General features: G+C 34.1%; 1 pseudogene; it reads left to right on the top strand.

Annotated features, from left to right (window-relative positions):
• LOC149564983 (uncharacterized) overlaps positions 1-12,313 on the top strand; it is a 44,546-nt pseudogene extending 32,233 nt beyond the window's left edge.
• The last annotated feature ends 372 nt before the right edge of the window (positions 12,314-12,685 follow it).

Genomic DNA, 12,685 nt, shown 5'->3' with positions numbered 1-12,685 from the left:
GCAAACCCTAAACACTTGAAATTAATCACAAACAAATCTACATATGAGTTAAAATTCTAGAAGTATGAGGGCAGACTTTCAGAGATTATCAGAATGGATGATGACAAGAGTTCTTCTTACAGATTCCTTTCCAAAACTATTGATCTTGATCTCTATTTATTAGAGGTTTATAAAAAGAAATTGTCATCAAAGTAGGGAAAGCACAATTTTGGAAAATCAGATTTAGATTATGCATTAGGTCAGAAGACCACAGATCTAGAGGGCAAGTATAATAGAAGAATGAGTAAAGCAAGAACCTTTGATAAAGCAGTCCATTCGATCAGAAGTGATAAGTTCATTTCTCAAGAGGATTTAAATGAGGTGTTAGATGTAGACAAGGTTGTGGATTATAGAGAGCAACAAGAATAAAAAGAAGAATACACTAACAGAATTTCCCAAACCCACAAATAGACAAAGATTGCAAAGTATTATAGTGGATGAGAGGAAGCACAAGAAAAAACATAGAAAGTCTAAGAAAAGAAAGGTAGAAAGGAAGGCAATCAACAAAGCAAAGGCACAACTAGAAATCAACACTGAAGAATAAGGTGCTTCACCAAGCCATTTAGAGGATAAGGAGTAGGCACTACTTTTCAAAATTGTAGCAAAGTACAGGAATGAATCCAAAGATATTATTGAGGATTGTAAAGGATTAGAAACCTCATTAGTGAATGGTAGCAATATTAAGGAACCTATAAAGGGGTTAACCAAACTTTGGCAAACCTCATCTCCAAAGAAAGTGTATTCAAAAAGTTTGAAAGATTCTATAGAATTGGATCCTAAAGATATTCCCATTCAAGATTTCTAGAATTTTTTAAATCAAAAAGAGGATATGCAGAAAGAATTTGAAACAGGATGTCTTAAAAAGGAGGATAATGATTACATAGAAAAATTATCAAAAGAGTTTTGCAGAGTCTTTGATTTTGAGAATAAAGATGATGACATTTTGGTTCAAAAAGAAGAACTATTAAAGAAGGTATTAAAGTTGGGAGGTGAGAACTACAAGTTCATAGATCTTAAAAGGGATTTGCAAACATTTGATATGGAGGCTAATCCAGCCTATCATCCAGAAACAACACATACTTTGGAAGATCAAGTAGATCAAGACTCAATATTTCCAAATCAGATATTATCATAGATAGAAGATGAGGACAAAGGGAAGGAGTTAAATAAGGAACATAGTCCCAAGAATGGAATAGTTAAGTTTGCTCAAGAAAACCTAGATTAGCTAGGAATAGCATTGCATATGGAAGGGAATAGATTACCAAATTGTGGAAAAACACTACAAAGAGAGGTAGGAAATCATTAAAGGAGCTCAGAGAAGTAGATGGAAAGGCTTGGGAACAACAAAGAATCAGTTATCTCTTTAATAAAGGGAAGGGGAAGAGCCCTCCCATAGAGCCATGAAGGTCACAACATGGAATTTTAGGGGCTTAAATGCTCCTAACAAGAAAAGAATATTAAATAGAATCTTAATAAATTTGAATTAGATAGAATTTTAATACAAGAAACTAAGTTAAATAAGGCTAATGGTTTAAATTTAGGTAAAAAAATGGATAATTGGAGCTATAGTATGCATGAGTCAGCAGACGCATCTGGGAGATTAGGAGTAATATGGAATCATAGGAAAATCTCTCTTAACATTTTATCTACTAATAACAATTGGATCTATGTTTTTGTTAATATCATCAAATCTAATATTAAACTAATTTTATTTAATGTTTATGGACCAATTACCACCTTGAAAAAAAATTTAGTTTGGAATGATATTCATAGCTATATGGAAAATTTTGAAAATATTCCCGTTATATTAGGAGGTGATTTCAACACGATCTTAAATCTAAATGAAAAAACTAGAGGTATTTCACACTTTTCTCAAACCATGAAAGATATTAATGAATGGTATTTTGAGCAAAACGTGATCGATATTCCATGTTCTAATGGGATTTATACATGGAACAATAGGCAAAAAGATTTTGTATATATTGTAGAGAAATAGGATAGATTTTTCATTAAAGGAAATTTAGAAATTGATAATTGTAATATCCAATCCATGATTCTACCTTTTGCTAGTTCAGATCATTTCCCAGTTAGGTTGGAATTAACTAAACCACATAAGCCCATCAGAAGTGCATTTAAATGCGAAAAAAATGTGATTTTTGGATCCCAAATTTTTAGAAAATATTAAATTATGGTGGTCTCAAGGTGAATTTAAGGGTTCTAAAATGTATGTTTTCATCTCTAAAATGAAGATATTAAAAGAGTCAATCCTTAAATGGAACAAAGAACACTTCAAAAATATTTTTAAAGAAAAATTAGATATTGAAGATAGGCTAAGAGAACTAAATGTAGAAATTATCAAACATGGAATGACCAGTGATAGTTATGAGCTTGAAAAGGAATTGTTGGCTAAACAAGAAGATATTTTGTCCAAGGAAGAAGTATTTTGGAAACAAAAATCCAGGGAAAGGTGGCTTGAAGAAGGTGATAGGAACACCAAATATCTTCATAATTCAACTCTCTATAACAGAGCTAGGAACACGATAAATAGGATCAAAACTCAAGATGGTTCTATAAAAGATACTCCATCATAAATTGCTAATACTTTAGTCAGTCACTTCCAAAAACTTTTGAACAATTGGGAAGGGTCTAATAAACTCGAGCAAGACAAAATGCTGAAAGTTATCCCTAAATTGGTCTCTTTAGAAGATAAAAAAGTTCTAAATCAACCTATTTCCCTTGAAGAAGTGAGAAGCCTATTCTTCAATATGAACCTAGAAAAGTCCCCTGGTCCAGATGGATTCCAAGTCTTCTTCTACCAAAAATGTTGGGATATTCTTGGGAGAGATCTGTGGGAAGCTATAGAGGCATCCAAAAAGGGGGGCTCCCTTATGTCTGAAATCAATCACTCTTTTATCACTTTAATTCCCAAAAAATCTGAGCCAGAGAGTCCTAATGACTTTAGGCCGATTGCTCTATGTAATACAATCTATAAAATCTACTCTAAAATTTTAGCCAATAGGCTAAAACTTATTCTACCTAAGATCATCTCTGAGGAGCCAACAAGTTTTGTGCCTGGTAGATCTATTTTAGATGACATTATAATTATTCAAGAAGCCATTCATTTAGTGCTTAAAAATAATGAAGCCTGTATGATCATGAAGTTGGATATTCAGAAAGCATATGATATGGTGGATTGGCAGTTTCTTTGCAAAACATTAGAAGCATTCGGTTTCTCTGGTCAATGGATCAATCTAATCTTTAAGTGTATTTCCACAACCAAGATATTGGTTGTTTTCAATGGCTTGCCTGAAGGTTTCTTTGAAATCTCTAGGGGTTTAAGAGAAGGGGATCTACTATCCCCTTTTCTTTTCATTATAATGGCTAAAGCTTTTAGTAGAGCTATTAACAAAGCTCACATGAATAACAATGTCAAAAGAGTAGAGTAACTGTTACTTGAAACATTCCTAATATAACACACCAACAATATGTGGATGACATGATCTTGCTAGGAGAAAATTTTTAATTATAAATCCATCATTAATAATTATATGAAAGCATCTAGAAAAAAAGTTAATGATGATAAATCAGAAATTTTCTTCCTTAATACAAAAGAAAATTTGGAAAATCAAATTTGTCAAATTATGGGATATAAGAAAGGTCCCTTCCCATGTAAATATCTAGGTATAGATATGGAAAAGTGTTCAAAATTGAGCAAGGTATGGCACAACATTGTGAACAAAATGGAGGCCAAGATAGGTAATCGGAAAGATAGATGGCTCACAAAAGCTGGCAAGAGTATAAAGATTAGATCAGTATTATCAATAGTCCCAGCTTACCCACTTTCGTGTTTGCCTCTCCCTAAATTTCTTCTTCACAAATTTGAAGCCAACCTAAGAGACTTTCTATGGATTGATTGTGAGGAAACCAAAAAATTGGCTCATGTTAAATGGGATAAAATCTGTAGACCAAAGGAACAAGGTGGTTTAGGCTTTAAAAATCTGTCATGGAAAAATGAAGCACTAGGGGCCAAACTGGTCTGGTGCCTATATTCTAAGAGAAATTAGAAATGGGCTAAAATTGTGTATAACAAATATCTTGACACAAATGGTCCTAGTTCAATTTTTAGGAATGAAGACTCTACCAAAGGGTTCAGAGTGTTGGAACTTCATGACTAAGTGTCATCATTTAATTAGTAAATTTTGAACTTGGGATGTTGGAAACTAGGGAGACGCTCTCTTTTGGGATGATTCTTGGGATGGAATACCTTAAATTAATAATGGTCTAGTTCCTGCTAGTCTCAAATAGAAACTTTGTACTTTATGGGGCAGAAGAGTCAATGATTATAAGATGAAGTCATTCTCTGATAACAATTCTACTTGGAGCTAAAAATCTTTGTATGGAATAAACTTGAACCAGGAGGAGATTATGGCATATAATAAAATTATTTCCTCTAGGAAGATAAAACAATCAGAGAGTGGAGATAAGTTGAATGGGGTAGCATCTAAGGATGGCAAATATAGCATCAAAAATGGTTATAATGCAATTATCAAATCCAAAAGGTGGGAGGAAGTGGAGATCCCCCTTATTTTATGTTGGGACTCTTCTTGTTTACCTAAAGCCAATTTTTTCTTATGGTTAGCTTCCCAAAATAAATTTCTTACGTCAGATAGACTCAATAGAATTGGTATTATAGGCCCTTCTAGATGTTTCCTCTATAAAAGTGATAATGAGGATGTGGAACATTTTCTCTATAAGTGTTCCTTTATGTGAAAATATTGGGAATGGCTCATTCATAACATAGGTTGGTCTGCTCTGTTCCCAAAGAAGTTTAAGGACTTCCTTACTGGATGGGCTACTAACATTTGTAAAGGAATTTATAGCAAAATATGCAACATTAGTCCGTCATTCTTCATGTGGGAAATTTGGAAAGAGAGGAACATAAGACTTTTTTGTTATAAAGAGATGGAAGGGGTAGAATTGATCTCTAAGATTGAAGCCAGCATCATTGAAAATGTCAACTCCTTCCTTAGGAAATCAAGGATCATAGAAGGATCCTTTTCATACTAGGATGGTTTTATCAAGAAGTGTTGGCCTAAATTGATTAACCCCCTACTGATATACCTTAAAGCAAATAAGGATACTAGAAGAAATTGTAAATGGTTTCCACCTTCGAAAGGGTGGGCTAAGGTAAATTTCAATGGTGCCACCAGAGGCAATTCAGGGAAGGCAGGCATTGGATGTATTGTCAACAATGATTCAAGATTCTAGATAGCCAAGTTGGCAAAACCCATCAATCCTACCTCCAATAATATGGTAGAATTCTTAGCTCTAGAGGAAGGTTTAAACATTTGTCTATAGATGGGCATTTCTAAACTTATTATAGAGGAAGATTCACAAATTGTTCTTAATGCCATTAGAAAGTGGTCTACACCTAATTGGATTCTTAGTTTAAGACTACAAGAAGTCACCCTCCTACATGAAAAATTCAAAGAGTTAAGGATCTATCATATATTTAGAGAATGCAATTCAAAGGAAAATTCTTTAGCTAATCATGGGGCTAATCGTTTCCATTTATCCAACATTTGTTCTTAGATTTTTTCCTCTTTTTTCTTTATTTCTCTTTTGATCCTCTTATCTTTTTCAATTTTTATTTTATATATATCTCTATAATATTTTTTGGAGGATCATAGTAATTTTCTTGCTCTAATCTTGTTTACATATGTCCCTTCGTATTTAAGCTTAGCTCAACTCTTGTGCTTTCATCAATTTGTGATTTGAAAGGGTTTTGGAAGGTTTTTAGATTAAGATTGGTTCTAGGTTTTCTTACTCCACTTTAATTTATTTTAGACTTGCATTCATGACCTTGGATGGAGTACTCATTAGCTAGAGTGCTCATTAACTCATGCTTTTTATAGCTTGTTGCCTCATTATTTGGGGATGTTGGCAAGCATCCCCTTAATTAGGCTTCAAGTGCTTTCAAGAGGCTTCTACCTAGCTTCTTGTCTCCTGCATTCGTGCAGTTACTATCTGGAAGAGTTTGATTTTGAAATCATGGACACAAATGTAAGTGTTTTTCATACCTCTAAAGTAAGGACTATGGCCTTTATTGGGGAGGTAAAGCTTGAGCGATGGAACAATATTTTGAGAAAGGTTGATGGCATGACAAGAATTGTCATCAGTCCCCCGTTAGATAGATTATGGTTTATGCATTCTCATTAAATGTGATTAAGCTATATTGGGATCAATATTGATTTCTGTTAATTGGGTTTCAGATGATAAATGATTTAGATTTTGGTAGATTTTTACTTTGTTCAGTTAGTATATGGTTATAGTTTAGTAGGAATGGTAGAGTAGCCTTTGAGCAGATTATCTTTTTTAGAGTACCCTATGGGATTTATGTATCTCCTCTGCAGTATGGTATTGGTTGAGCAGATCTCAAGGGTTATTTTTCTATTTTTTCTGATTCGATGTTATTAATGTTGTTTTCATTTTCAACAAGCTAGGCACTATTTGTAGGGTTATCTTTTACTGATCCCCCTTCCTCATATTTCAAGGAATGTAGGGTTTAATAAAAGTTTATTAGTCTATTATTCATTCTTGTTAGGTTTTTTAGTTTATTATTTGGTCATTTTAGATTTATTTATATGGATTTGGTTAATAATATTTCATTTAAAATTATCAAGAATGGAATCAATCATTTTGAATACTCGGCAGAATGATCCTTGCTCCAAGTTTTGTATGTTAACTAACCTCTGCAAGTGATTAGTAGGTTGGTTGGTTCTGTAGCAGGGCAGTTTCGTCATTTAAAAGGCTGGATTTTTTGTTTCCCGTCCAAACACTATTTGTTAGAAGTTATGAAATATTTGGTGAAGATGTAATAATAAGGGGTATGCCCCTTTTATTGAATGTAATTTAATCTAGGTATCAGCTTACTAGGGTGTGCCCCTTTTAAAATGTAATAATATACGACATTTGTCCCGGGCAAGACTGGAGGTTTTCTTCTATGTTCTTTCCTACTAGTGCCCATTTGAATGAAGAGAAGTTATTGTAACTTATCATTTTAATTAATAAAATTTATCATAGCTTTGGCCGTTTACCGATCCAAAAAGAAAAAAAAAAGGAAAAATAAATTTTAAATTTTAAAATGTTAAATATTCTTAAAATAATTTTTAAATATTCTTAAAAAATTAATAATCCTTTTAGATAGACTCAAATTAGAATATTTAATGGGTAGTGGTGATGGTCCATTTCTTTTCCAATCATTTAGAGTTCCACTATTGATTGTATAAAATAAATGTTTATTTTAAAATTAAATATAACATTTTATTATTAATATCAAATATTTATTTTTTCAATTATAAATTTAATTATTTAAAAATTTAATAAATCTAAGATATTATTTAAAACATTAAAGAAAAGGAGAAATGGTCAAATTTCCCAAGAGCTGTGAAAATAAAATTTATTTCTTTTTCTTCTCATATGCGAGAGCTAGCACATTTCTTATACAGATTTCTACTATTTGACTAAATGATACAAGTGCGAAATGGGTTCTCTTCGAATCTTAAGAGGTAAACCGCACTCAGAAAAAGGACGATGAATTCACACTCAACAATCACACCAAACAGATTCCATTTAAACTGATAACTACAGATGTTACCGCGCGCACTCATAAATTAAATTAGAAAATAATAACAACGTCCATCCAAACCCAACAATGTCCCTTCAAACATGGAAATTTTCTCATAATTAGTTATACAGTCGGTGGGAATTATGCTGAGTACCGTATCAGGGAAAGTGATTGACAAGTACATGCTGTTTAATTTACGCCTGGTTGGAAAACATAACTTAAATTCGCAAAAGAAAAAATTTAAGTATCATTTTATATTGTTAGTTAGTTATACAAGAGATTTTAAGTTTCGATATTTTCTTCATCTTTTAATAATGAAAATTTCTTACATTTTTATATAATTTTTTTAATATTATAAAATGCCTATTAAAAAATGTTAAACTATATGTATTGTTTGAAAATAAAAAATAAAAAATTATCATATTTATTTTAGTTCTCTCAAAAAAAATTCTATGTAAATGTAAAACAATGAAATATTATAATATTTTATGTAAAATAATAAAATATTATAATAACTAAAAATATTAATAGCTTTTCTTAAATATTTCAAAACTAATAAATAACAATATATTTTTTTACTGTTACATATCTTGACTAACTTAATTTACATAATCAATTTCAAAATAATAATAACAGGCATTATCTAATCTTTCCAACCTTTTCCTTAATTAAATTTACAATTTCAAACACAACTTCAAAGGGCTGGGAGATTTCTCATATTCCCTAATAAGTGTAAAATAGAAAGGAAGTGTATTTTATAGAAGAAAGGATTGAGAACTGGCACTCAGTGACACGCACTCTTCACTTTGAAATTGATAGATACATTGAAAACTGGAAAGCGATTTTGTGTGGAAATTATTTCTCAAATACTTTTCTGTACATTCATAAAAAGACTACAGAAATTTCGAGTCTTGATATTTTCTACTCAGCAAAGACTTTGTTTGGAACGATGAGAAAACAATTGACGTACTCAAGGCACAGCGTGTGTGGGTTTTTTTGTGTAATAAATGCTCATCGATTTGCAACCAATTTGATAGACAGAAGAGGAAGCCTCAATTCGTAGCGTCTCAAGTAAAAGATGGGCAAATACTTGTTACTGCTGCTGCTGGTGCTACTCTTGATGGACATGCTGAGCACCTGTTGTTCCTCCTCATCCACCTCAATCTCATGGGGAGGGTGCCCTCCTGAAGAAAGAAGTGCTCTCCTCCGCCTCAAACAAGAGCTCATGGAAGGGGCTCTACTGCTGCTCCTGGCTGGGAATCGCCTGCCACAGGGTCTCTGGCCACGTGGCTCGTCTCGATCTTAGCACCAGCTCTGATAATCATCATTATCTTCATGGTTATCCCATGTCAGGAGCGGTGAAGAATTCGAGCAGCCAGATATTCTCTGCCTTATTCCAGCTGCACCATTTGGAGTACCTCGACCTCAGTTATGTTGACTTGTTCCCACTCCCCTTCCCTTCACATCTCCCCATTAGCCTCGCTAGATTGACCCATTTGAGCTTCTTTGTGTTGGGTGATGCGACGTGCTCCCCTGCTCACAGGGGGTTAATTATGTGGTGTTCCATGTTCACTAACAGTCATGGAAGTCATGGCTTTTGGTGCAACGACAAATGGGCCCTACAATTGGTATCAGAGCCTGGTTTTGGCCTGGTCATGGGTTCAAATCTCCCCGGTGCCTTCTCGACCCAGACTTTCTAGACATCATATAAACCCAAACCTTTCTAGTACAATCATTAAGAAAAGAAACAAAGAAATTTGCGCCTCCATCGGAGGTTACCTTTGTTGGACCGAAGACATCTGAGTGCACCAACTCCAATGGTGTCATCTTGTTGTCAATATGTTTGGAGCGTCACTGAGAGGAATGAATTGTGAAGGCCAACAGACACTTGTGTTTTTCCCTCCATTTATTTTGTCTCTTCAGCTGATCATTTGTGATCTATAAATGCTGATTGCATGTATTGTAAACTCAATTATTGTTGGGTGATGCAATGCACTCCCCTATCCATAGGTGGTTAATTATGTGGTGTTCCATGTTCACTAACAGTCATGGCAGTCATGGCTTTTGGTGCAACGGCAAATGGGCCCTACAATTGGTACTGGGGAGCGCGTCGCATCACCCAACACTTTGATTGTCGGCTTACTGGTCGGATTCCAAGTGAGATTGGGAACATATCTACCTTGGAATATTTGGACATCTCCTTCAATCCTCATCTGGAGATGAGGCAATCAGACTCCTGGATTCGAAATATGCAAGGCTTGGAGAAGCTCCACATGAACCATGTGAATGTTACATCTAGTGGAGGTGATGGTGCATTGGTCGACAATGTTGCGTCCCTCACCAACCTCACAACACTATGGCTGTCAGGGGTGTCAGGTACAACTCTCTCTCCTCTTGTCAACTTCACCTCCCTCTCCCATCTCCACCTTTTCAATAGTGACGTCGCCCACCAACCATTTCCCATTTGGATTTCAAACCTTACATCTTTGGTTACCCTCGAGCTCTACAACTACAGTCTCCGTAGTTCCATCCCTTCCACCGTGTTAGCTCTTCCCCACCTGAGAAAACTTTACTTGTTCTACAACCCTGATCTCAGAGTAAACCTATCCTCCATAGTGCAGCATGCTTCCCAACTCAGCATGCTTGGTATTGTCGATTCAAATGTGGGAGGAGTGATTCCAAATTTGATTGGGAATATGTCCTCATCGACCACGCTAGGTCTTTCTCATAACAAAATTGAAGGCATTATCCCTCCTACTATCGGACATATGTTATCATTGACCATCTTGGATCTTTCTCATAACTCACTTAGAGGCAATATTCCATGGAGCTCTTTATGTGGACTATCAAAGTTGTTGAAACTTTCCATCATGTCAAACCAATTAAATGGGAGTCTGCCATCTACTATCAGTAATCTATCTTCCCTGAAGCACCTCTATCTCAGCAATAATTATTTGGGTGGAACTTTTTCACTTTCTCAGTTAGATGGTTTGACAAAAATGCAAATATTGGATCTTTCCAATAATTTCTTGATAATAGATATCCATCCCAATTGGATCCCTATATTTCAGCTCCAATATTTGTATCTCAGTTCATGTAATTTGCATGGTGATTTTCCATCTTTCATATCCACTCAATACAACATAAAGCAAATAGACTTATCTAATAATTCTTTGAGGGGAAATATTCCTGAGTGGTTGTCGAACCTCACAGTCTTGGAGGGACTCAATCTCTCACACAATAAATTTGAAGGAGCACTGCCCTCAAAGTTCAGTGCATTTGATGTTCAGTATGTGGACTTACATAGAAATAATTTGCAAGGGAATATTCTCATGCCACATCCTAATGTAAAGTTTTTTGACATGTCAAAGAACCAGTTTGAAAAGATTAGTCAAACAAGCCAAAAGAAACATAGCTCTAGCCGACTCATTTATTTGTCACTTGCAACTAATAGAATCAACGGTGTCTTTCCACATTCTATTTGTGAAGGTCCTCCTTTAGAGGTTGTAGATTTGTTGAAGAACAAGTTTATAGGTAATTTGTTTGCAAGCTTTGGTAATTGTTCAACAACATTGAAGGTATTGAATCTAGAAAAAAATCAATTCAAAGGTGAGATCAAGAGCATGGTTTGTCTTCAAACATTAAAATTAGGAGGTAATCAACTACAAGGGCCAATTCCATCTTCATTTCAGAAGTGTACATCTTTAGAGATTTTAGATTTGGGATATAATAACATGGATGGACAAATCCCAAATTGGTTAGGTAAGTTGACTGATCTCCGAATTTTAGTACTCAGATCAAATAGATTCACGGGTGAAATACCATTACAATTGACAAAACTACAACATCTTCAAGTCTTGGTTTTGTCAAATAACAATTTGTTTAGAGCTATTCCAAGTAGCTTGACTAACTTGGAAGCAATGAAGAATCAAACAGAAAGCTTAGATGTCCTTCAATATTCAAATTCTAGCTCAAAGCCTTACGTAGAGAAGATGGAAATAGTTAACAAAGGCCAATTCCTAGAGTATGAAAAATCTTTGGCAATGGTTCGATGTCTTGATCTCTCTGGAAAAAACTTCTCAAGTAATATTCCAGAAGGCATTGGGTACCTCATTGGCCTAAAGTTTCTCAATTTATCAAGAAATCATCTCAATGGAACAATTCCCACTTCTTTTGGAAATCTTGTGAAATTGGAATCACTTGATATTTCAAAGAACAATGTTATTGGAGATATTCCTAGAGAGCTACAAGTTCTTACATATTTGAGTTACTTCAATGTATCTTATAATAATTTATTTGGTAGAATACCAGTAGGGGTTTAGTTTCTTACATTCAATGGCAGATCATTTTCCAACAATGCATATCTTTGTGGACTTTAGGTCAACACAATTTTTTCCTCTTCTCCTTCTCCACATTTTACTCACACTCAAGATGTAAATGATGAGCAATTGGATGATGCTTGGTGGAAAGTAGGAGTTGGGTTGAGTTTTGGATTTGGGTTTGGAATTGTCATTTGAATATTATGTTTAAGTAAAAAATCTCGCTTTAAGTGCTTCAAGATCATGGATGAAATTATTTTCATTCTTGATCAAAATGTTCCAAAAATCAAATTTTAATAAAGCTATTTTAATCTCCTTCCCTTCCGTCTTCGAATGATTCTCTTTGTTTCACTTCTCAAGTGTGGATGTATATGGATATCTTCTTATTTCTATTCGTATTCATTGGTTGAAAGTATTATTTTAAAGAGAGTATATTATTTAAGGGATCTATACATGACATAAAATTAAATAAATAATCAAAATCATATACAATGCAAAGAAATTAAAAAAAAAAAAACATTCAAGTAGTCAAAATGTTCACTTAGATCTGGGAAATCGGAGAATTTGGTAGATGCACTCTACTAGGGTTTAAGAAACTATACGGCTCTTGCCTTGAATCCTTTTGTGTCTTGTTTCTATCATACTAAATTTACTGCATGATTTTTCAGGTTTATAATAGCTTTGGTCAGTTTTGGTCAAG

This window comes from Cupressus sempervirens, chromosome 3 (genome assembly GCF_028749045.1).
Source record: "Cupressus sempervirens isolate cs-2001-9-10 chromosome 3, ASM2874904v1, whole genome shotgun sequence".
In the NCBI taxonomy this organism is placed as follows: Eukaryota; Viridiplantae; Streptophyta; class Pinopsida; order Cupressales; family Cupressaceae; genus Cupressus; species Cupressus sempervirens.
The sequence above is the reverse complement of the archived record's forward strand: the minus strand, read 5'-3'. Positions and strand labels throughout refer to the sequence as shown.